This window comes from Hyperolius riggenbachi, chromosome 10 (assembly GCF_040937935.1).
Source record: "Hyperolius riggenbachi isolate aHypRig1 chromosome 10, aHypRig1.pri, whole genome shotgun sequence".
Lineage (NCBI taxonomy): Eukaryota > Metazoa > Chordata > Amphibia > Anura > Hyperoliidae > Hyperolius > Hyperolius riggenbachi.
Window position 1 is genome coordinate 34,335,501 of NC_090655.1, and position 26,216 is coordinate 34,361,716.

Below are 26,216 nucleotides of genomic sequence, written 5' to 3' on the forward strand. Positions count from 1 at the left end.
ACTTCCGTGCCTTCAATGAGTACCGGGCTGAGTGGGGGGGGGGGGGGCATTTCCTGAAGTCGATAACTAACTCGACCGTCTTAGCAGCGTTTAGGACAAGCATGTTTTCCTTACACCAGTTGCAGATCTGCTCGATCTCGCTGTGGTAGGTGCGTTCGTCCTCCTCACTGATGAGACCAAGGATGGTGGTGTCGTCCGCAAATTTAATTACCTTAACGCAGTCGGCAATGGAGGTGCATCTGTTTGTATACAGGGAAAACAGGATCGGAGACAGTACACAGCCTTGGGGGGCGCCAGTATTTGTGGTCCTCAATTGGAAGAGGCAGCTGCCAAGTTTAACCTGTTGTGTCCTGTTTGTGAGGAAGTCCTTGATCCAGTTGCAGAGATTTACGTCAAGCCCTATTTGCGCTAAGTTGTTATACAGGATGTTCGGGCAGATCGTATTGAAAGCAGAGCTAAAATCCAGGAAAAGGATCCTGGCGTAGGTGTTGGGTCTGTCCAGATGTGCCATAATGTATGCCAGACTGATGTTGATGGCATCCTCTATGGACCGGTTTGCCCTGTATGCAAACTGAAGTGGATCTAGGAGAGCGTTGGTGGAGTTTTTCAGATGGGTAAGGACTAGTTTTTCAAAGATCTTCATGACAGTTGAGGTAAGGGCCACGGGTCTGTAGTTGTTGAGATCCGTAGCACCTGTTTTTTTAGGTACCGGTATGATAGTGGACCTTTTAAAGCAGGAGGGTACTTTGCCAGCCGACAGGGAGTTCTGAAAGATAGAGGTCAGAACTGGGGCTAGCTGGCTAGCGCAGGATCTCAGGCACATGGATGACACGCCGTCTGGGCCAGAGGCTTTCCTAGGATTTAGTCTCTGGAGGTGCCTGAGTATGTCTGTCCCCTGGACTACTACTGGTTCTGGGAGGGCACTGCCAGTACTAGGAGAGGTGGATATGGGGGGTGCCCAGTGGGTGGCCTTCGGGTCACCTACATGGGTAGGTTGATGTTCAAACCTGCCATAGAATTCGTTGAGTTTTTCTGCTAGTTCGAGACTCGGGGGTGCTTGTTGAGGAGAGGGTTTGAAATTTGTGGCTGCCCTAAGCCCTTGCCAGACCTCCCGTGTGTTGTTTGAGCGTAGGCGGAGCCCCAGCTTGTTGGAGTAGGCCCTTTTTGCGACGCTAAGTTCGCGCTTGAGGGAGTATCTGGCTGCCTTGAACTCCTCTGGTGTTCCAGACTTGTGCGCTTCTTCCTTGATTTTCCGGAGCCGGCGTAACTTGCCGTTAAACCAGGGCTTGTTGTTAGGGTAGACCCTGAAAGTTTTTGTGGGGATGCACAGCTCCTCGCAGAAGCTGATGTAGGAGGTGACGTTCTCTGACCATTCCTCCAGGCAGGCTGACTCGAGGGTTGCCCAGTCGGTGCAGTCAAAGCAGGCCTGTAGTTGTAGCTTAGCCTCTTCTGTCCACTTTCTCACAGTCCTGAGGACTGGCTTGGATGATTCAAGGTGCCTTCTGTAGGTGGGAATTAGATGGATTAGGCAGTGGTCTGAGTTTCCTAGGGGAGCCTGTCGAATAGGTTTGTACGCATCCTTGAAGACCGTGTAACAATGGTCCAGGGTGTTCTGATTCCTGGTGGGGCAAGTAATGTGCTGTTTGTAGCGGGGCATCTCTATGCGGAGGTTAGCGCTGTTGAAGTCCCCGCAGACGATGAAGAGGGAGTCTGGGAGGGATGTCTCCCACCGTGAGATGGCGTCGCTGAGTGTGCGCTGAGCGACCTAGTATGCGCTGTATTAATGCTGCGTGACCTAGTATGCACTGTATTAATGATGAGTGACCTAGTATGCACTGTATTAATGCTGTGTGACCTAGTATGCACTGTATCAATGCTGTATGGCCTAGTATGCTCTGTATTAATGCTGTGTGACCTAGTATGCACTGTATTAATGCTGTATGGCCTAGTATGCACTGTATTAATGCTGCGTGACCTAGTATGCTCTGTATTAATGCTGTGTGACCTAGTATGCACTGTGTTAAGGCTGCGTGACCAAGTATGCACTGTAATAATGCTGCGTGATCTAGTATGCACTGTATTAAGGCTGCGTGACCTAGTATGCACTGTATTAATGCTGTGTGACCTAGTATGCACTGTGATAATGCTACGTGACCTAGTATGCACTGTAATAATGCTGCGTGACCTAGTATGCACTGTAATAATGCTGCGTGACCTAGTATGCACTGTAATAATGCTGCGTGACCCAGTATGCAATGTAATAATGCTGCGTGACCTAGTATGCACTGTATTAATGCTGTGTGACCTAGTATGCTCTGTAATAATGCTACGTGACCTTGTAAGCTCTGTAATAATGCAGCGTGACCTAGTATGCACTGTATTAATGCTGTGTGACCTAGTATGCACTGTATTAATGCTGCGTGGCCTAGTATGCACTGTATTAATGCTGCATGACCTAGTATGCACTGTATTAATGCTGTATGGCCTAGTATGCACTGTATTAATGCTGTATGACCTAGTATGCACTGTATTAATGCTATATGAGCTATTATGCACTGCATTAATGCTGTGTGACCTAGTATGCACTGTATTAATGCTGCGTGACCTAGTATGCACTGTATTATTGCTGCGTGACCTAGTATGCACTGTATTAATGCTGCGTGATCTAGTATGCACTGTAATAATGCTGCGTGACCTAGTATGCACTGTATTCATGCTGCGTGACCTAGTATGCACTGTATTAATGCTGTGTGACCTAGTATGCACTGCATTAATGATGTGTGGCCTAGTATGCACTGTATTAATGCTGCGTGACCTAGTATGCACTGTATTAATGCTGCATGACCTAGTATGCACTGTATTAATGCTGCGTGACCTAGTATGCTCTGTATTAATGCTGTATGATCTAGTATGCACTGTATTAATGCGGTATGACCTAGTATGCACTGTATTAATGCTGTATGAGCTATTATGCACTGTATTAATGCTGTGTGACCTAGTATGCACTGTATTAATGCTGTGTGACCTAGTATGCACTGTATTAATGCTGTGTGACCTAGTATGCACTGTAATAATGCTGTATGAGCTATTATGCACTGTATTAATGCTGTGTGACCTAGTATGAACTGTATTAATGCTGCGTGACCTAGTATGCACTGTATTATTGCTGCGTGACCTAGTATGCACTGTATTAATGCTGTGTGACCTAGTATGCACTGTATTAATGCTATATGAGCTATTATGCGCTGCATTAATGCTGTGTGACCTAGTATGCACTGTATTAATGCTGCCGGCCCAGTGTGCACTGTATTACTGCTGCATGACCTAGGATGAACTGTATTAATGCTGTGTGACCTAGTATGCACTGTATTAATGCTGTATGAGCTATTATGCACTGTATTAATGCTGTGTGACCTAGTATGAACTGTATTAATGCTGCGTAACCTAGTATGCACTGTATTATTGCTGCGTGACCTAGTATGCACTGTAATAATGCTGTATGGCCTAGTATGCACTGTATTAATGCTGCATGACCTAGTATGCACTGTATTAATGATGAGTGACCTACTATGCACTGTATTAATGATGAGTGACCTAGTATGCACTGTATTAATGCTGTGTGTCCTAGTATGCACTGTATTAATGCTGTATGGCCTTGTATGCACTGTAATAATGCTGCGTGACCTAGTATGCACTGTATTAATGATGAGTGACCTAGTATGCACTGTATTAATGCTGTGTGACCTAGTATGCACTGTATTAATGCTGTATGGCCTAGTATGCACTGTATTAATGCTGTGTGACCTAGTATGCACTGTATTAATGATGAGTGACCTAGTATGCACTGTATTAATGCTGTATGGCCTAGTATGCACTGTATTAATGCTGTATGGCCTAGTATGCTCTGTATTAATGCTGCATGACCTAGTATGCTCTGTATTAATGCTGTGTGGCCTAGTATGCTCTGTATTAATGCTGCATGACCTAGTATGCACTGTATTAATGCTGTGTGACCTAGTATGCACTGTATTAATGCTGTATGGCCTAGTATGCACTGTATTAATGCTGCGTGACATAGTATGCACTGTATTAATGATGAGTAACCTAGTATGCACTGTATTAATGCTGTATGGCCTAGTATGCACTGTATTAATGCTGTATGGCCTAGTATGCTCTGTATTAATGCTGCATGACCTAGTATGCTCTGTATTAATGCTGTGTGGCCTAGTATGCTCTGTATTAATGCTGCATGACCTAGTATGCTCTGTATTAATGCTGTGTGGCCTAGTATGCTCTGTATTAATGCTGTGTGACCTAGTATGCACTGTATTAATGCTGCATGACCTAGTATGCTCTGTATTAATGCTGTGTGGCCTAGTATGCTCTGTATTAATGCTGCGTGACCTTGTATGCTCTGTATTAATGCTGCGTGACCTAGTATGCACTGTATTAAGGCTGCGTGACCTAGTATGCACTGTATTAATGCTGTATGACCTAGTATGCACTGTATTAATGCTATATGAGCTATTATGCACTGCATTAATGCTGTATGACCTAGTATGCACTGTATTATTGCTGCGTGACCTAGTATGCACTGTATTAAAGCTGCGTGATCTAGGTATGCACTGTAATAATGCTGCGTGACCTAGTATGCACTGTATTCATGCTGCGTGACCTAGTATGCACTGTATTAATGCTGTGTGACCTAGTATTCACTGTATTAATGATGTGTGACCTAGTATGCACTGTATTAATGCTGTGTGACCTAGTATGCACTGTATTCATGCTGCGTAACCTAGTATGCACTGTAATAATGCTGCGTGATCTAGTATGCACTGTATTAAGGCTGCGTGACCTAGTATGCACTGTATTAATGCTGTGTGACCTAGTATGCACTGTATTAATGCTGTGTGACCTAGTATGCACTGTAATAATGCTACGTGACCTAGTATGCACTGTAATAATGCTGCGTGACCTAGTATGCACTGTAATAATGCTGCGTGACCTAGTATGCACTGTAATAATGCTGCGTGACCCAGTATGCACTGTAATAATGCTGCGTGACCTAGTATGCACTGTATTAATGCTGTGTGACCTAGTATGCTCTGTAATAATGCTACGTGACCTAGTATGCTCTGTAATAATGCTGCGTGACCAAGTATGCACTGTATTAATGCTGCGTGACCTAGTATGCACTGTAATAATGCTGCGTGACCTAGTATGCACTGTAATAATGCTGCGTGATCTAGTATGCACTGTATTAAGGCTGCGTGACCTAGTATGCACTGTATTAATGCTGTGTGACCTAGTATGCACTGTAATAATGCTACGTGACCTAGTATGCACTGTAATAATGCTGCGTGACCTAGTATGCACTGTAATAATGCTGCGTGACCTAGTATGCACTGTAATAATGCTGCGTGACCCAGTATGCACTGTAATAATGCTGCGTGACCTAGTATGCACTGTATTAATGCTGTGTGACCTAGTATGCTCTGTAATAATGCTACGTGACCTAGTATGCTCTGTAATAATGCAGCGTGACCTAGTATGCACTGTATTAATGCTGTGTGACCTAGTATGCACTGTATTAATGCTGCGTGGCCTAGTATGCACTGTATTAATGCTGCATGACCTAGTATGCACTGCATTAATGCTGTATGGCCTAGTATGCACTGTATTAATGCTGTATGACCTAGTATGCACTGTATTAATGCTATATGAGCTATTATGCGCTGCATTAATGCTGTGTGACCTAGTATGCACTGTATTAATGCTGTGTGACCTAGTATGCACTGTATTAATGCTGTATGGCCTAGTATGCACTGTATTAATGCAGTATGACCTAGTATGCACTGTATTAATGCTATATGAGCTATTATGCACTGCATTAATGCTGTGTGACCTAGTATGCACTGTATTAATGCTGCGTGACCTAGTATGCACTGTATTATTGCTGCGTGACCTAGTATGCACTGTATTAATGCTGCGTGATCTAGTATGCACTGTAATAATGCTGCGTGACCTAGTATGCACTGTATTCATGCTGCGTGACCTAGTATGCACTGTATTAATGCTGTGTGACCTAGTATTCACTGTATTAATGATGTGTGACCTAGTATGCACTGTATTAATGCTGTGTGACCTAGTATGCACTGTATTCATGCTGCGTGACCTAGTATGCACTGTATTAATGCTGTGTGACCTAGTATGCACTGCATTAATGATGTGTGGCCTAGTATGCACTGTATTAATGCTGCGTGACCTAGTATGCACTGTATTAATGCTGCATGACCTAGTATGCACTGTATTAATGCTGCGTGACCTAGTATGCTCTGTATTAATGCTGTGTGATCTAGTATGCACTGTATTAATGCTGTATGACCTAGTATGCACTGTATTAATGCTGTATGAGCTATTCTGCACTGTATTAATGCTATGTGACCTAGTATGCACTGTATTAATGCTGTGTGACCTAGTATGCACTGTATTAATGCTGTATGAGCTATTATGCACTGTATTAATGCTGTGTGACCTAGTATGAACTGTATTAATGCTGCGTGACCTAGTATGCACTGTATTATTGCTGCGTGACCTAGTATGCACTGTATAGTGTACAGTGCATACTAGGTCATACAGCATTAATACAGTGCATACTAGGCCATACAGCATTAATACAGTGCATACTAGGTCACACAGCATTAATACAGTGCTGTGTGACCTAGTATGCACTGTATTAATGCTATATGAGCTATTATGCGCTGCATTAATGCTGTGTGACCTAGTATGCACTGTATTAATGCTGCCTGGCCCAGTGTGCACTGTATTACTGCTGCATGACCTAGGATGAACTGTATTAATGCTGTGTGACCTAGTATGCACTGCATTAATGATGTGTGGCCTAGTATGCACTGTATTAATGGTGCGTGACCTAGTATGCACTGTATTAATGCTGCATGACCTAGTATGCACTGTATTAATGCTGCGTGACCTAGTATGCTCTGTATTAATGCTGTGTGATCTAGTATGCACTGTATTAATGCTGTATGACCTAGTATGCACTGTATTAATGCTGTATGAGCTATTATGCACTGTATTAATGCTGTGTGACCTAGTATGCACTGTATTAATGCTGTGTGACCTAGTATGCACTGTATTAATGCTGTATGAGCTATTATGCACTGTACTAATGCTGTGTGACCTAGTATGAACTGTATTAATGCTGCGTGACCTAGTATGCACTGTATTATTGCTGCGTGACCTAGTATGCACTGTATTAATGCTGTGTGACCTAGTATGCACTGTATTAATGCTATATGAGCTATTATGCACTGCATTAATGCTGTGTGACCTAGTATGCACTGTATTAATGCTGCCTGGCCCAGTGTGCACTGTATTACTGCTGCATGGCCTAGGATGAACTGTATTAATGCTGTGTGACCTAGTATGCACTGTATTAATGCTGTATGACCTAGTAGGCACTGTATTAATGCTGTATGAGCTATTATGCACTGTATTAATGCTGTGTGACCTAGTATGAACTGTATTAGTGCTGCGTGACCTAGTATGCACTGTATTATTGCTGCGTGACCTAGTATGCACTGTAATAATGCTGTATGGCCTAGTATGCACTGTATTAATGCTGCATGACCTAGTATGCACTGTATTAATGATGAGTGACCTACTATGCACTGTATTAATGATGAGTGACCTAGTATGCACTGTATTAATGCTGTGTGACCTAGTATGCACTGTATTAATGCTGTATGGCCTTGTATGCACTGTATTAATGCTGCGTGACCTACTATGCACTGTATTAATGATGAGTGACCTAGTATGCACTGTATTAATGCTGTGTGACCTAGTATGCACTGTATTAATGCTGTATGGCCTAGTATGCACTGTATTAATGCTGTGTGACCTAGTATGCACTGTATTAATGATGAGTGACCTAGTATGCACTGTATTAATGCTGTATGGCCTAGTATGCACTGTATTAATGCTGTATGGCCTAGTATGCTCTGTATTAATGCTGCATGACCTAGTATGCTCTGTATTAATGCTGTGTGGCCTAGTATGCTCTGTATTAATGCTGCATGACCTAGTATGCACTGTATTAATGCTGTGTGACCTAGTATGCACTGTATTAATGCTGTATGGCCTAGTATGCACTGTATTAATGCTGCGTGACATAGTATGCACTGTATTAATGATGAGTGACCTAGTATGCACTGTATTAATGCTGTATGGCCTAGTATGCACTGTATTAATGCTGTATGGCCTAGTATGCTCTGTATTAATGCTGCATGACCTAGTATGCTCTGTATTAATGCTGTGTGGCCTAGTATGCTCTGTATTAATGCTGCATGACCTAGTATGCTCTGTATTAATGCTGTGTGGCCTAGTATGCTCTGTTTTAATGCTGCGTGACCTAGTATGCTCTGTATTAATGCTGCGTGACCTAGTATGCTCTGTATTAATGCTGTGTGACCTACTATGCACTGTATTAATGCTGCATGACCTAGTATGCTCTGTATTAATGCTGTGTGGCCTAGTATGCTCTGTATTAATGCTGCGTGACCTTGTATGCTCTGTATTAATGCTGCGTGACCTAGTATGCACTGTATTAAGGCTGCGTGACCTAGTATGCACTGTATTAAGGCTGCGTGACCTAGTATGCACTGTATTCATGCTGCGTGACCTAGTATGAACTGTATTAATGCTGCGTGACCTAGTATGCACTGTATTATTGCTGCGTGACCTAGTATGCACTGTATTAATGCTGTGTGACCTAGTATGCACTGTATTAATGCTATATGAGCTATTATGCGCTGCATTAATGCTGTGTGACCTAGTATGCACTGTATTAATGCTGCCTGGCCCAGTGTGCACTGTATTACTGCTGCATGGCCTAGGATGAACTGTATTAATGCTGTGTGACCTAGTATGCACTGTATTAATGCTGTATGACCTAGTAGGCACTGTATTAATGCTGTATGAGCTATTATGCACTGTAATAATGCTGTGTGACCTAGTATGAACTGTATTAGTGCTGCGTGACCTAGTATGCACTGTATTATTGCTGCGTGACCTAGTATGCACTGTAATAATGCTGTATGGCCTAGTATGCACTGTATTAATGCTGCATGACCTAGTATGCACTGTATTAATGATGAGTGACCTACTATGCACTGTATTAATGATGAGTGACCTAGTATGCACTGTATTAATGCTGTGTGACCTAGTATGCACTGTATTAATGCTGTATGGCCTTGTATGCACTGTATTAATGCTGCGTGACCTACTATGCACTGTATTAATGATGAGTGACCTAGTATGCACTGTATTAATGCTGTGTGACCTAGTATGCACTGTATTAATGCTGTATGGCCTAGTATGCACTGTATTAATGCTGTGTGACCTAGTATGCACTGTATTAATAATGAGTGACCTAGTATGCACTGTATTAATGCTGTATGGCCTAGTATGCACTGTATTAATGCTGTATGGCCTAGTATGCTCTGTATTAATGCTGCATGACCTAGTATGCTCTGTATTAATGCTGTGTGGCCTAGTATGCTCTGTATTAATGCTGCATGACCTAGTATGCACTGTATTAATGCTGTGTGACCTAGTATGCACTGTATTAATGCTGTATGGCCTAGTATGCACTGTATTAATGCTGCGTGACATAGTATGCACTGTATTAATGATGAGTGACCTAGTATGCACTGTATTAATGCTGTATGGCCTAGTATGCACTGTATTAATGCTGTATGGCCTAGTATGCTCTGTATTCATGCTGCATGACCTAGTATGCTCTGTATTAATGCTGTGTGGCCTAGTATGCTCTGTATTAATGCTGCATGACCTAGTATGCTCTGTATTAATGCTGTGTGGCCTAGTATGCTTTGTTTTAATGCTGCGTGACCTAGTATGCTCTGTATTAATGCTGCGTGACCTAGTATGCTCTGTATTAATGCTGTGTGACCTACTATGCACTGTATTAATGCTGCATGACCTAGTATGCTCTGTATTAATGCTGTGTGGCCTAGTATGCTCTGTATTAATGCTGCGTGACCTTGTATGCTCTGTATTAATGCTGCGTGACCTAGTATGCACTGTATTAAGGCTTGCGTGACCTAGTATGCACTGTATTAAGGCTGCGTGACCTAGTATGCACTGTATTCATGCTGCGTGACCTAGTATGCACTGTATTAATGCTGCGTGACCTAGTATGCACTGTAATAATGCTGCGTGACCTAGTATGCACTGTATTAATGCTGCGTGACCTAGTATGCACTGTATTAATGCTGCGTGACCTAGTATGCACTGTATTAATGCTGCGTGACCTAGTATTAACTGTATTAATGCTGTATGGCCTAGTAAGCACTGTATTAATGCTGTATGACCTAGTATGCACTGTATTAATGCTGTGTGACCTAGTATGCTCTGTATTAATGCTGCGTGACCTAGTATGCACTGTAATAATGCTGCGTGACCTAGTATGCACTGTATTAATGCTGCGTGACCTAGTATGCACTGTAATAATGCTGAGTGACCTAGTATGCACTGTATTAATACTGCGTGACCTAGTATTAACTGTATTAATGCTATATGGCCTAGTATGCACTGTATTAATGCTGCGTGACCTAGTATGCTCTGTATTAATGCTGCGTGACCTAGTATGCACTGTATTAATGCTGCGTGACCTAGTATGCACTGTATTAATGCTGCGTGACCTAGTATTAGCTGTATTAATGCTGTATGGCCTAGTATGCACTGTATTAATGCTGTATGACCTAGTATGCACTGTATTAATGCTGTGTGACCTAGTATGCTCTGTATTAATGCTGCGTGACCTAGTATGCACTGTAATAATGCTGCGTGACCTAGTATGCACTGTATTAATGCTGCGTGACCTAGTATGCACTGTAATAATGCTGCGTGACCTAGTATGCACTGTATTAATGCTGCGTGACCTAGTATGCACTGTATTAATGCTGCGTGACCTAGTAATAACTGTATTAATGCTGTATGGCTTAATATGCACTGTATTAATGCTGTGTGACCTAGTATGCACTGTATTAATGCTGCTTGACCTAGTATGCACTGTATTAAGACTGCGTGACCTAGTATGCACTGTATTAATGCTGCGTGACCTAGTATGCACTGTTTTAATGCTGCGTGACCTAGTATGCACTGTAATAATGCTGCGTGACCTAGTATGCACTGTATTAATGCTGCGTGACCTAGTATGCACTGTATTAATGCTGCGTGACCTAGTATGCACTGTATTATTGCTGCGTGACCTAGTATGCACTGTATTAATGCTGCGTGACCTAGTATTAACTGTATTAATGCTGTATTGCCTAGTATGCACTGTATTAATGCTGTGTGACCTAGTATGCTCTGTATTAATGCTGCGTGACCTAGTATGCACTGTATTAATGCTGTGTGACCTAGTATGCTCTGTATTAATGCTGCGTGACCTAGTATTAACTGTATTAATGCTGTATGGCCTAGTATGCTCTGTATTAATGCTGCGTGACCTAGTATACTCTGTATTCATACTGTGTGACCTAATATGCTCTGTATTAATGCTGTGTGACCTAGTATTAACTGTATTAATGCTGTATGGCCTAGTATGCTCTGTATTAATGCTGCGTAACCTAGTATGCGCTGTATTAATGCTGCGTGACCTAGTATGCACTGTATTAATGCTGTATGGCCTAGTATGCACTGTAATAATGCTGCGTGACCTAGTATGCACTTTATTAATGCTGTATGGCCTAGTATGCACTGTAATAATGCTGCGTGATCTAGTATGCACTGTATTAATGCTGCGTGACCTAGTATGCACTGTTTTAATGCTGCGTGACCTAGTATGCACTGTAATAATGCTGCGTGACCTAGTATGCACTGTATTAATGCTGCGTGACCTAGTATGCACTGTATTAATGCTGCGTGACCTAGTATGCACTGTATTATTGCTGCGTGACCTAATATGCACTGTATTAATGCTGCGTGACCTAGTATTAACTGTATTAATGCTGTATTGCCTAGTATGCACTGTATTAATGCTGTGTGACCTAGTATGCTCTGTATTAATGCTGCGTGACCTAGTATGCACTGTATTAATGCTGTGTGACCTAGTATGCTCTGTATTAATGCTGCGTGACCTAGTATTAACTGTATTAATGCTGTATGGCCTAGTATGCTCTGTATTAATGCTGCGTGACCTAGTATACTCTGTATTCATACTGTGTGACCTAATATGCTCTGTATTAATGCTGTGTGACCTAGTATTAACTGTATTAATGCTGTATGGCCTAGTATGCTCTGTATTAATGCTGCGTAACCTAGTATGTGCTGTATTAATGCTGCGTGACCTAGTATGCACTGTATTAATGCTGTATGGCCTAGTATGCACTGTAATAATTCTGCGTGACCTAGTATGCACTTTCTTAATGCTGTATGGCCTAGTATGCACTGTAATAATGCTGCGTGATCTAGTATGCACTGTATTAATGCTACTGTTACGTGACCTAATATGCACTGTTTTAATGCTGCGTGACCTAGTATGCACTGTATTAATGCTGTATGGCCTAGTATGCACTGTAATAATGCTGTGTGACCTAGTGTGCACTGTTTTAATGCTGTGACCTAGTATGCACTGTATTAATGCTGTATGGCCTAGTATGCACTGTAATAATGCTGCGTGATCTAGTATGCACTGTATTAATGCTGTGTGACCTAGTATGCACTGTATTAATGCTGTGTGACCTAGTATGCACTGTAATAATGCTGCATGATCTAGTATGCACTGTATTAATGCTGCGTGACCTAGTATGCACTGTATCAATGCTGCATAGTGACGGGTGAACTTTTTGCAGTGCAGCCAAACGAGAAACCTGGAAATGCTGTGAATATCTGGGAATGAACCTTTAGATGCCAATGCAAACTTGGGTTGATTTTGGATTTCTTCAACCCACTCAGAAAAAGAAAACCTAGAAGCCCTTAAGGCTCATACACACATCACACCATAGTCTTTGGAAAATGAAAGATCACAGACCAATCTTACCACCTTCCATGTAGTATGAGAGCCATACTCTACACAGTCTTTTCTATGGAGCTGAACTCCCCATCAGATAAAATAATCTTTGCAAGATTCTGCACATAAAGATGCTGTACAGACACAAAAGATCAGTATCTGCAAAAGATCTGTTCCTGCCAAAGATCCATTCCTGCAAATTGCAATGATAGTCTATGAGATCTGCAGATCAGCATACACACATGATTTAACAGACTTCATCTGCAGATCAAGCAATCATCCGCAGATCTGAAAATCCATCCTGGTGGATCTGATCTGCAGATGAATGTCTGTTAAACAAGGTGTGTATGATGATCTGCAGATATCATAGACTATGAATACAATTTGCAGGAATGGATTTTTGGCAGGAACAGATCTTTTGCAGATACTGATCTTTTGTGTCTGTACAGCATCTGTGTGTGCAGCATCTGTGTGTGCAGCATCTTGCAAATATTTCTGTCTGATGGGGAGTTCAGCTCCATAGAATAGCCTGTGTAGGTTTGGCTCTCATACTATATGGTAAGGGGTAAAATTGGTCTGTGATCTTTCATTTTCCAAAGACTATGGTCTGATGTGTGTATGTGGCCTAACTCATAGCATACAGATGATCGTAATCAGCAAAATTATGATTTCGCAAAATGTCGCGTAATCGCAATTCACCCTATACGAAATTACAATTTGCCAACTAAATTGATTTCGTAGTCATTTGTAATTTTGCATAAAAATTTGCGTAAGTTTGTGTAATTTTGTTCCGACTAGGAGGTTAATAGCAAAGCCCCTATACATGCTATTGACACCAAAATTGCTACCTATCTTAAAGCGGATCCGAGATGAAAAACTAACTATAAACGTAACTTGCCTATATATCTTATCTAAAGTGTAGATAGTTTACACAACAAATCTAGCTGTAAACAGCTTTCATAGGAAATGATTATTTCTTCCTGTGATACAATGACAGCAGCCATGTTGTTAAACATTACACAGAGGCAGGCTTATCTGTATCTTGAGCACAGAAAAAAACCTAATCCCCTCTCCTCCTCCCCTCTGCCTCTGAAATCTCTGGCTAGTAACACCTCCTCCTCCTCCTGCCCAGACTGAGCTCCTATGAGCCCTTGCTACTGCCAAGGCTCTCTGAAAACCTGTGAGCGTGGCTTGTTTAGTTTATAGGGAATAAGAGTATTAAAACAAAAACAAAAAAGTATTTGGCTTGAGGAATGCCCTATAAACAATAGGAAAGGAACACAATTATGCAATGAGTAAAAGTTCACCTCGGATCCACTTTAAAGGGAATAGTGGGTATAAGGGAAAACATTTTTTTTCCCCAAAAAGACCATATCGTTTTTGGGAAAATTGATTTTAAAAATGCAAAGAAAAGATGGTTTTAAACTTAGAAAAATGACAGTTTAAAAACCATTTTGCGCGAAAGTTACGTGAAAAGTTACATGAAATTATGAAATACTACGATTACATACGAAATCAATTATGATTTTCCCCAAAATTTTGCATTACGATGCGTAAATGCGAATTTTGATGCAAAATTTCGGCCCACCACTGATAGCATATCTGGTTATACTAGATCACATTAAAACCTTTCAATAAATAGGAATTGGTAGGAAAGAGGTGGGGTAGTATACAATATGCAGTATTCTATATGTATATCTAGAGGCAGTGTGTTTTAAAGGGACCCTGAACAGAACCGGTATAAGCAAATCTGAACTTACCTGCGGATTCCTCCAGCCCCCTATAGACCGCAAGGTCCCTCGGCGTCCTCTGGGCCCTATCTGAGTCTTGAAAAAAAAAAGATATATATTTAATTTTGGTGTTATAAGTAAGGATAAAGTTATTGTGGATTAACTAGGGACATAGTTAAAAATGTTTAAACTCCTCTGGTCCATAAGGGGGAAACAAGATCTACATGCAAAGCGGTTAAAGGAAAACCAAGGTTAAAGAGGAACTCCAGCCTAAACAAACATACTGTCATTAAGTTACATTAGTTATGTTAATTAAAATAGATAGGCAATATAATCTCTTACCCACCCTGTTTTAAATGAACAGGCAAATGTTTGATTTCATGATGGCAGCCATCTTTTTGGTTGAAAGGAGGTGACAGGGAGCACGAGACACAGTTCCAACTGTCCTGTGTGCCGAGCACCTCTCCCAGTTGCTAGAAATGTGAATAACAACATAGGAAATCCCATCATGCTCTGCACAGCATCTGGGGAAAAAAAGCACAGGTTTTTTTTTCTTTGATGGGTGGAGCTTAGCTAAAAATGCAGCTAAAAATGATGCTTTGGTAAGAAAAACAAAGTTCTGATGCTGTGAAATTGTTAAAGTAACACCAAGCCTTTTCAGTTCTGCTGAGTAGATTTTTAGACCGGAGGTTTACATTAAGTAAATTAGTATTTCGTGCCAGGGCACTCCGCTGAATCCTTTGAACCCGGACACAGTACTGATGGTGCATGCGCAGTTCATCTCATTGCCCTCATATGTGTGCTGTACAATCCCCCACAGTAGACGCAGCCAGTGGTGCTCAAATACCCCTTTTTAAAATTCGAGTTTGGTCGAATTCGAATAGTAAATTATTCGAGGTCAGTCGAATATTCGAGTCGAATAAATTTTACTATTCGATTCGACCTCGGACTTCGAGCTCACTATTCGAGTCTGTATTCGAGCTCATTATTCGAGCTGACTATTCGAATAGGCCTTAAATAGCTTCCCAACACTTGTTTTGAGGGTGAATGATGCAAGAAACATCTTTTTTTCCAAGTAACAACAGCAAGTGATTATGTGGGGATGTTCCTTTAAAAAAAAAAGGTGAAAAGAGAAGTTGTGTCCAGAATTTTGTTCAGTACTGTATATACTTCTTCTTCTTCTTCTTCTTTATCTTCTATATCTTCTTCTTCTTCTTCTATATCTTCTTCTATATCTTCTTCTTCTTCTTCTTCTTCATCTTCTTCTTCTTCATCTTCTTCTTCTTCATCTTCTTCATCTTCATCTTCTTCATCTTCTTCTTCATCTTCTTCATCTTCATCTTCTTCATCTTCTTCTTCATCTTCTTCATCTTCATCTTCTTCATCTTCTTCTTCTTCATCATCTTCATCTTCTTCATCTTCATCTTCTTCATCTTCTTCTTCTTCATCTTCTTCATCTTCTTCTTCATCTTCATCTTCTTCATCTTCTTCTTCTTCTTCTTCTTCTTCATCTTCTTCTTCTTCATCTTCTTCTATATCGTCTTCTTCTTCACTTACTTCTCTTTTCATTTTTTTTTTTAAAGAAATGCAGCTATTTTAGAGCGTAGCAACAAATAGCTGGTGGCGCACGCATGTTGGAAGCTCCATTGTATGTGCTCCCTGGCAGTGGAAACACACAGACAGCAGGAGGTAAATTCAGCAGCAGGAGGAGGAGGATGAGTGTGTGGCAGCATGCAGTCAATGAGGCAGGCAGCGTGACATAATAGCCCTGGTACCTAGCGGTGATACCAGGGCTGTAAATAAACACAACCGGAGGTCCCAAACAGCGGTCGTGCAGCCCACATTGTGTCCAATACACAACTGGGACAACACAGTTTTCAACCCGGGTACCTCAGAAAAATTAAACCTTTTTTGTAATGGTTTTGTAGTTTTGGTTTTACAACCAATTACACAGATATATAGCTATTGTTTGACGTAATAGCTGGTGGCAGAGTGGCAGCAGAAGGTAAATCTGTGTACCCTGGCAGTGGGAAACACAGACAGACAGCAGCAGCAGCAGGAGGAATGGAGGAGTATTGTGAGCAGCTATTGTTTGACGTAATAGCTGGTGGCAGTGTGGCAGCAGAAGGTAATTCTGTGTACCCTAGCAGTGGGAAACACAGACAGAAAGCAGCAGCAGGAGGAATGGAGGAGTAGTGTGAGTGTGGCAGCAGGTAGGCAGCGTGACATAATAGCCCTGGTACCTAGCGGTGATACCAGGGCATAAATAAACACAACAGGAGGTCCCAGACAGCGGTCGTGCAGCCCACATTGTGTCCAATACACAACTGGGACAACACAGTTTTCAACCCGGGCACCTCAGAAAAATTAAACCTTTTTTTTTTTAATGGTTTTTTGGTTTTGTTTGTAAAAGAAATTACACAGATATATAGCTATTGTTTGACGTAATAGCTGGTGGCAGAGTGGCAGCAGAAGGTAAATCTGTGTACCCTGGCAGTGGGAAACACAGACAGACAGCAGCAGCAGCACACAGCAGCCCACTGTAGGTGTAAAATGTGTGGCTGCAGGCGACGTAATAGTCAAAGAGTGAACCAGGCTGGCTTAGTGAGCAGGAGCCAGGAGGTGGTAAAGGGTGGTAAGGCACATTAACGATGGTTCTTAGCCAGTTCATGTCCCCCTCTCGCCGACAACAGGGGCCAGGAACTCGCCTTCCACCCACGCCTGGTTCATCTTTAGAAACGTCAGTCTGTCCAGAGACTTGTGAGACAGACGTGAGCGTTTCTCGGTGACCACGCCACCAGCTGCACTGAAGCAGCGCTCGGACAGCACGCTGGAAGGGGGGCAGGACAGCACTTCCAGGGCGTACTGCGCCAGCTCGCTCCAGATCTCCATGCGCTTGACCCAATACTCCATGGGATCAACAGGGGCATCGCTGTCAAGCCCGCTGTAGGACCCCATGTAGTCAGCCACCATGCGGGTCAGGCGCTGGCTGTGACCGGAGGAGGATGCTGCTGCATGCACCTCCTCTCTAGTCACTGCTGCCGGAGCCTCTACAGTCCTGTAGAGCTCGTGGCTGAGAGACAGCAGGTCTGTGGGGCGCTTGCTGCTGCTGGATGCAGGCACCTGCTGCTGCCTCTGTGCTGGCTGCTGGACAGTGGGGGTGGAAGGCTGGGGGAAGGCTTCCTCCAAGCGCTCAACAAGGGCCTGCTGCAAGCTCCTTATTTGTTGCGCTGGGTCTCCTCCTGCAGGCGGCAGGAACTGGCTCAACTTCCCCTTGAGGCGTGGGTCCAACATCATGCTGATCCAGATGTCCTCCCTCTGCTTCATCTGGATCACCCTGGGGTCCCTGCGCAGGCACGTCAGCATGTGCGCTGCCATTGGGAAGAGGCGGGCCACGTCTGCTGGCACATCGACGGCAGTGCTGCTGTCCTCATCCTCCTCCTCTGCCTCGTCAGCCTCATCCTCTCTCCACCCCCGCACCAACTCAGCTGCACTGTGCTGCTCCCCCTCATCAGCAGCAAGGTCAGGGACCTCCACCAAGTCCTCCTCCTCCTCCCCCTCAGAGGTGGACTGTGCAGCTGCTTGCCGCTCCTGCTGGTCCAAGGCTGCCGCTCCCTGTTCCAGCAAAGCATCGAGGGCCCTGTTCAGCAGACAAACCAGGGGCACCCACTCGCAGACCATAGCATGGTCCCTGCTCACCATGTTAGTGGCCTGCAGAAAGGGAGCCAGCACTAAGCACACCTGCTGCATGTGCCTCCAGTCATCATCGGGGACGATGGACGGGATGTTGCTGGTCTTGTCCCTTCTCTGAGCGGCGGAAACAGTGGCCAGGGCAAGGTACTGGTTGACAGCGTGCTTCTGTTCAACCAGACGCTCCAACATCGCCAGGGTGGAGTTCCAGCGAGTCGGAACGTCAATGATCAGCCGATGGCGTGGCAGATCCAGCTCCTTTTGCACGTCTTCCAGGCTCGCACAGGCTGCAGCCGAGCGCCGGAAGTGACGCACAACGTTCCTTGCCGTTTCCAGCAGTTCGCCCATCCCCTGGTAGGTGCGCAGGAACTTCTGCACCACCAGGTTCAGCACGTGGGCAAGACAGGGGATGTGGGTCAGGCTTCCCCTGTCTATTGCGGCAACCAGATTGGCCCCATTGTCGGCCACCACCTCTCCGACTCTGAGGCCTCTGGGGGTCAGCCAAATCCTCTCCTGCTCCTGGAGTTTGGCCAACACATGGGTTGCCGTCAGCTTGGCAGTGGCGGGCCTTCACGCTGCTGCTGAGGCGGGGGGTTTGGCCAGGTGTGCCGGAGGATGGCAGAGGATCGGAGGAACCTGCTGCAGTTCCCCTGACCCTGCGGGGTGGCACCACCCACTGTGTTGCTGCTGCTGCTGTGCCCGCTGCTGCTCTCCCATCCTCACCCCCTTCCACCAAGCTGACCCAGTGGACAGTGAAGGACAGGTAGCGGCCTGTCCCGAAGCGGCTGCTCCAGGAGTCCATGGTGACGTGGACCCTTTCACCAACCGCGTGCTCCAGCCCTCGCTCCACATTGGCCATCACAAAGCGGTGCAGTGCAGGAATGGCCTTGCGGGCAAAGAAGTGTCTGCTGGGGAGCTGCCAGTCTGGGGCTGCGCAAGCAAGCAGCGCACGAATGTCGCTCCCCTCCTGCACGAGCGTGTACGGCAGGAGTTGGGAGCACATGGCCCGTGCCAGCAAGCCGTTCAGCTGCCGCACGCGACGGCTGCTGGGAGGCAGAGCCCTAACCACCCCCTGGAAGGACTCGCTCAAAAGGCTCTGGCGTGGCCTTTTGCTGGCACGGGAATCAGCAGACACAGCGGAGGAGGCCACTGAGGACTGGCTGCCAGAACAGGCCTCAGTGTCGGCGGCTGGAGTTGCAGAGGGGGGAGGAGCAGTGCGTTTCCGCACTCCTGCTGGTGCTGCTGGAGGAGCAGGAGGGCGGGTGGCTGCTGTTGCTGCTGCTGCTGCTGCTGAAGGCTGTGCAGTGATGGGTGTGGTGCCACTGCCAGCACCAGATGCCTTCAGCCTCTGGAACTCCTCATGCTGGTGGAAATGTTTCGCAGCAAGGTTGTTTATGAGCGAGCTGGTGCTGAACTTTAAGGGGTCTGCACCTCTGCTCAACTTCCGCTGACAGTGGTTGCAAGTGGCGTACTTGCTGTACACAGTGGGCATCGTGAAAAATCGCCAGATTGGTGACAAAAACATCCCCCTACGGCATGGAAGCGCTGCTGCCTGTCTCCCTGTGGTGGTTGGGGGGGGGGCTTGGGTGCGGCTGGTGGTGGTACTGGCAGATGCTGCTGCTGCTGCTGCTGAGCCTGAGACACCAGCAGGCTGTGGGACCTGCCTACTGCTGCCAATGCTTGCAATGATGCGCCTCCTTGAAAGGCCCACAAGCGCATCCTCCTCCTCCTCCGAGCTGCTGAGGACGACATCCCCTGGAGGTGGTGGCACCCAGTCTCTGTCTGTCACCGGGTCATCACCATCATCCTCCCCCTCCTGAAACATGTCCTGCTGGGATGATGACCCCCCAAACTCCTCTCCTGATGCATGGATGGGCTGCTTGACTGTCGCCACAGTCTTGCTGTCCAATCCCTCATCCCCCAAAGTGCCCATCAGCATCTCCTCCTCAAGATCGCCAACAACAGCAGACAATTTACTCATGATGCCTGGGGTCAAAAGACTGCTGAATGACAGGTCGGCGAGTGACGGTGAACTGGCCTCCTCCCCAGACCCTGCTGGGCGGCTGCTGCGAACAGGGGTGGTGGTGGTGGTGGTGGTGAGGGTGGAGGCCTCAGATGCAGAGCTGATGGCGGGCTGCTCATCCTCCGTAATGAGTTGCACCACAGTGTCTGCATGCTTTTCCTCAATGGGACGTTTCCGACCCGGCTGGAGGAAAATCGGAGCAGGTGCTACACGCTGCTGCTGCTGTGTCTCTGCAGCGTGAGTTGCAGATGCTCCTGCTGGGCGGCGCCCAAGGCGTCCACGGCCAGTGGCTATGGGAGGAATGTTAGCCACTGACGCTGCTGCTGCTGCTGCGGAACTGTGCATGGTGGCGCGGCCGCGGCCTGCCACAATGCTGCTCCCTCTCCTCCTGATTCCCTTGCTGCCCTTCCCCTTGCCCAAACCGCGCTGGCTGCCACTTCCAGACATCTTCGATGTTTTGGGCGTATAGACAAAAGTTTTTTAAAAGGGCGGGTGAAAAGTGGGGTACTTTAATGGAGTGGGTTGGTGGGTGAGGTGACTGAGTGAGTGTCCCTAGTACAGTAAGTAAGTAGTAACAGTCAGGAAGTACAACTAGCAGTTACAATAATCAATCAGTAATCAGAAGGAAATAGAGTGTGTGTTGTGTGTACACAGACAGTGAGTGCACACACGCAGGAGCTAGTAGCCTATGAACAGTGACTGAGTGTCCTAGACTCCTAGTACAGTAAGAGTAACAAGTAGTAACAGTAAGTACAACTAACTAATTACAATAATCAATCAGTAATCAGAAGGAAATAGAGTGTGTGTAGTGTGTACACAGACAGTGAGTGCACACACGCAGGAGCAAGTAGCCTATGAACAGTGACTGAGTGTCCTAGACTCCTAGTACAGTAAGAGTAACAAGTAGTAACAGTAAGTAACTAACTAATTACAATAATCAATCAGTAATCAGAAGGAAATAGAGTGTGTGTAGTGTGTACACAGACAGTGAGTGCACACACGCAGGAGCTAGTAGCCTATGAACAGTGACTGAGTGTCCTAGACTCCTAGTACAGTAAGAGTAACAAGTAGTAACAGTAAGTAACTAACTAATTACAATAATCAATCAGTAATCAGAAGGAAATAGAGTGTGTGTAGTGTGTACACAGACAGTGAGTGCACACACGCAGGAGCTAGTAGCCTATGAACAGTGACTGAGTGTCCTAGACTCCTAGTACAGTAAGAGTAACAAGTAGTAACAGTAAGTAACTAACTAATTACAATAATCAATCACTAATCAGAAGGAAATAGAGTGTGTGTGTACAAGACTGTGAGTGCACACACGCAGGAGCTAGTAGCCTTAGCCTTAGCCTATGAACAGTGACAGTGAGTGTCCTAGCCTAACTACAATACTAAATACAGAATCAATCAGTAGTAAAGGACAGCAGCAGAAATACTGGTATAGATGAGAGAAATATACTAACAGAGGACAGGAGAGAACAGCTGCCCACACAGGCAGGCCCTGAGGCCTAAAGCTGTGTAAGCCTGCAGCAGCTGTGTCTGTCTATGTAACACAAAAGCTACTAACTAAAATACAATGTCTATCTAACTAACAACAATATAGGTGTATATAGGAGGTGTATGTGAGCAAAAACGCTAGGTAAATGAACACAATAGAGCTCTTGCTAAGCCAAAGCACAAAGGAGCAACTCTCTCTCTATGCAAGTCTCAGGCAAGCACGGAGAAACCTAACATGGCGGCCGCTATTTATAGGGTAGGGGCTGGCCAGGGTCCCCCTCTGTGATTGGCTGCCGTCAGAGGGCCTGGGAGCCCTCTGATTGGCTCTAAGGACATCAATCTGGGCTATGACGCTATTCGAGCTCGGTACCGAGCTCGAATAGCGCCGGTTTGCTCGAATAGCTCGAATAGTGAATGGGCTATTCGAGTCTACTCGAATACCCCATTCGAATAGCTCTAGCTATTCGGAGCTCGAATACCGAGCTCGAATAGCTGAGAAAGAGCTCGAATATTCGAGCTACTCGAATATTCGAGCTCTGCTGAGCACCACTGGACGCAGCCTCACAAGCACTCCTGCCATGACAGCAACAGGACAAACTGCGCATGTGCTGGCAGTATTGTATCCAGGTTCCCCAAGAGGGTCGGGGCCTAGTCCAGGAGGTTTTACAGATGTGTGGCGCAGAATGGGGCGGGGTCATTATCTTTAGAAGAGTTGATACATATTTGTGTTTGGTTGGTGCATTTGCATGTTTATGTCTGAATTTTAGAAGCTGTGTGTGATATCAGCAATAAGAGTGAAGGTACAAATACAAGTTACTAAATACAAAGTAAAACACCATGACAGCACCACAGAAAACAAATAATTTATTATTTATTCCCATCAATATAAGCACTAAATACATTTGAGAGACTTCCCTCCATAGACAAATAGGCATCCCAATTAACAAATTCATTTTTTGTCTAGAGGAAATAGTTTAGGAAATCAGGCAGACGGCGTGTTTCCCATGTTAAACAAGCTATTGCAGGAATGACGGGCACTTGTCTGATGTTTTCCTATCCAATGAGGTGAATTGCTTTGCAGGCACATGGTGCACGGAGCCCAAAATAACGCAGGACCTGCCACTGACAAATGCAGCCTCTTCAGTGGTGACAGGTTGATTCAGCTCCATACAATCATTTCCCCAAAATTCGGGATAACCCTTCCTGTCCTATAGGATAAGTGCCTCAGATCATCAGGATTGTTGCATTTCAGCATCTTTACCCCTCCTTGGATATTATCCATTAAGAGGAGACAGCCAGAGCTGGACACAGGAACAGATTACTAGGTAATTATGGAAAAGAAAAAACCTGACTAACGGCAGTTTCTAAGTATAGGCATACATTATGTGCGAATCAGGCTAATACATAAGTTTTGTGCACTTGGTAACGGATAGGTAGGTGGTACTAACATTTACTTAGAATTTCTTTTTATAAACTCTTTGTAACATGTTCGGAGCATTTCAGGCTGTACTGAGAATTAACCCTGTTCATAGCGGTGACTAACACTAAGTACGTTTGTGACTGTTTATAAATGTTATTTAATGTGATTATCACTGAAAACAGACCATGACTTTTTTTTTTATTTTTTAATAAAGGCTTACTTTATACTAGGCTGTGTAAAATGAGCCGGCTGATTATATTTAGCCCAATGTGATTTGCACTGTAGATTAGAGTACACAACAGCTGCACTGGTCGTATAGGAAAGGGCAGAGCTCCTGGGGACTCTGTCCCCTTCCATCTCCAGCAGAGCCTTGATTAACAGCAGCAGATGTTTGGCCTAGGTAACGCAACCCTCATTAAAATAGCAGCACTCCCATCATCGCTTAATGGCGAGCAGGATAATGACTCAAATTCACTTTCACTTAATGGAAAAAAACAGCTACTCGCTTGGTTTTTACGTGCACAACAGCCGTAAGTTAGGAAAGTACAGTTTACAAACTCCCTACCATAGAAAACATTGGGCCAGATCCAATTTACTTTTTTTTCTAGGAGATATTTTTTATCCTCTGTTTAAAATAATTTAAGTAACTACTGTGAGCCTCTGTAAAGACAGACACTGTATTAACCCGATGAAGCGGGCAGCAACCTGTGAAACGCATTGCTTTCAGTGCTAATAAGGATTTTTGATATCACATTTAGGGCCCAATCCTATTCACGTTTTTTTCCTAAATTCTCTCCTAGGAGATATTTATTCATCTACTGTTTAAATAACTTTTCAGCAATCTGCAATTGAAAAAAGTACCAAAAAGTAGGTAAAAAAAAGTACTATCAAAATGATTCTGAGTATTTTCTTGCTTTAAAAGGTGGCTTTAAAAAGCATTTTATTGGTAAGGTGTAAAAATAAAACCTAGGAGATAACATGAAGAAAAAATGAATTGGATCAGGCCCTTTTATAGTGTTTAGCTATGCCACTGAGGTCCGTGATGTTTGTGATTGCATTTTCTGTAAACCTTTCTTTGAGATGGACATCTTTTTGTGTACATTATTGCCATATGGATGTACGGTAACTCATGGCGGTCAAACATAGGCCAGTTTAAAGCGACGTAGGTTGGCATATTCCTGTAAATGAATGGTTCCTATCAATGGCCATAGCCCATATGCAATTAACTTTTTCTCCCAGGAGATAATTTTCATCAGCATTTTACAATTGAAAAGGTACCCAAAAAATACGGTTAAAATAATTTTGAGTATTTTCTTGAGACATAGGTGCTTATTTTAAAAGCCGCAATTTGCAGCAAAGGAAGGAAATTTGGGTGCATGGTGACTCCTGCTATATTTGGCACCGGGTGGGAGGCAGAGAAACTAAATTTTCAGTCCCCAATAGTATTGTGGGCCGCGCCCGCTATGCAATGCCATAATGAAGCACTTCCGCAAGCCACCCCCCGCTGCTTACAATGCTATTGGGTTCTGAAATTTAGTGTTACCTTCCTAGCCACATATCATGGCTTTGCGGTGGGGGTTAAAGCTTAGGGTTAGGGTTAAGTACCGGGTGGGTCTTTGGGTTAGGCCAGTGGTCTGCAAACCTTGTTCTCCAGCTGTTAAGGAACTACAAGTCCCACAATGCATTTGCCTTTATAAATGATGACTGTTGCTGTCAGAATCCTGCAATGCATTGTGGCACCTGTAATTCCTTAACAGCTGGAGAGGCAAGTTTGCAAATCACTGGGTTATGCACCTCCAGGGGGGGTCTTAGGTTTGGGCACCAACGGGGGGGGGGGGGTGTAAGAGGTTTGGACACCACCGGGTGGTTAGGGTTGGGCATCAGTTTAGGGAGGGTTCTGTGTGAGAGTAGGGCTAGGTTTAGTTATAATAAAATATCAGTTAACATTACCGATATTTTACTATCAGAATCTAGCAGTAGAATATTTTTAATTGTAGTGATATTCTACTAGCGGCAATCCCCTGCTCCTTTTTTTCAGGCGCCTTCTTAGGCTGCTTTCACAGTGGGACGTTACAGGCGCACGTTAGAGCAGCCTGTAACGCAGCCCAACTCACAGCATCGAAAAATCAATGGGCTGTTCACAGTGCCCACGTTGCGTTTGAGTATAACGCTGCGCGTTCAATGAAAGTGTAGCGTGCTGTGCGTTATACTCGTATGTGGCTGCGTTCGGATGTTTGCACATGCTCAGTACTGTTTGTTTTTTTTTAATTTGCCGCATGCTCCGTTTTCGTTCAATAGTATACGTCAAAAAGTACGCATCACGGACGCATCAAGAGACGCATAATGCAGCTCAATGTAACGTCCAACTTAAACACTAACATGCTTTGCGTTAGGGGCACGTTATGCAACCTTAACGTCGCATCAAGCGCAACGTCCAAGTGTGAAAGAGCCCTTAAAAAACATTTATGAGAAAGATATTGGTTCGCACCCTTGTGAGAAAAAATGAGTGTGCTAGGGTCAAAGGATACGATACTATATAAAAAGAACAGAGGCCCTGGAACAAGCACCACTCATAGCTCCATGATGACAATTAACAAATGATCTTTATTACACATGATCAGTCACAAAGGGATTCACCTGACAATAACTCTAAAAACCATGATAAAACATCCCATAAAATCTCCATGCTGAAAAATAATGCTTGCCATATCATTATATCATTATTATAGAAAAGACAGGACAGCAGTTTCTGAATAGAAGCTGCTGCCTGTACGAACCCGGGTTCAGTATTGTAGTGTTATA

At 44.4% G+C, this 26,216-nt stretch overlaps 1 protein-coding gene across 5 annotated transcripts in view; it reads left to right on the plus strand.

Moving 5' to 3' along the window:
* Window positions 1-26,216, plus strand: part of MYPN (myopalladin) — a 319,671-nt gene that overhangs the window by 95,092 nt on the left and 198,363 nt on the right. Inside the window, exon 1 of one of the 5 annotated variants that reach the window (XM_068258762.1) lies at window positions 23,123-23,319. The exons of the other annotated variants lie outside the window; for them this stretch is intronic. The gene's annotated coding sequence lies outside the window, so the exon portion shown is untranslated. Of the gene's footprint in view, window positions 1-23,122; window positions 23,320-26,216 lie in introns of those variants that run through there. 5 annotated transcript variants of the gene reach the window in all.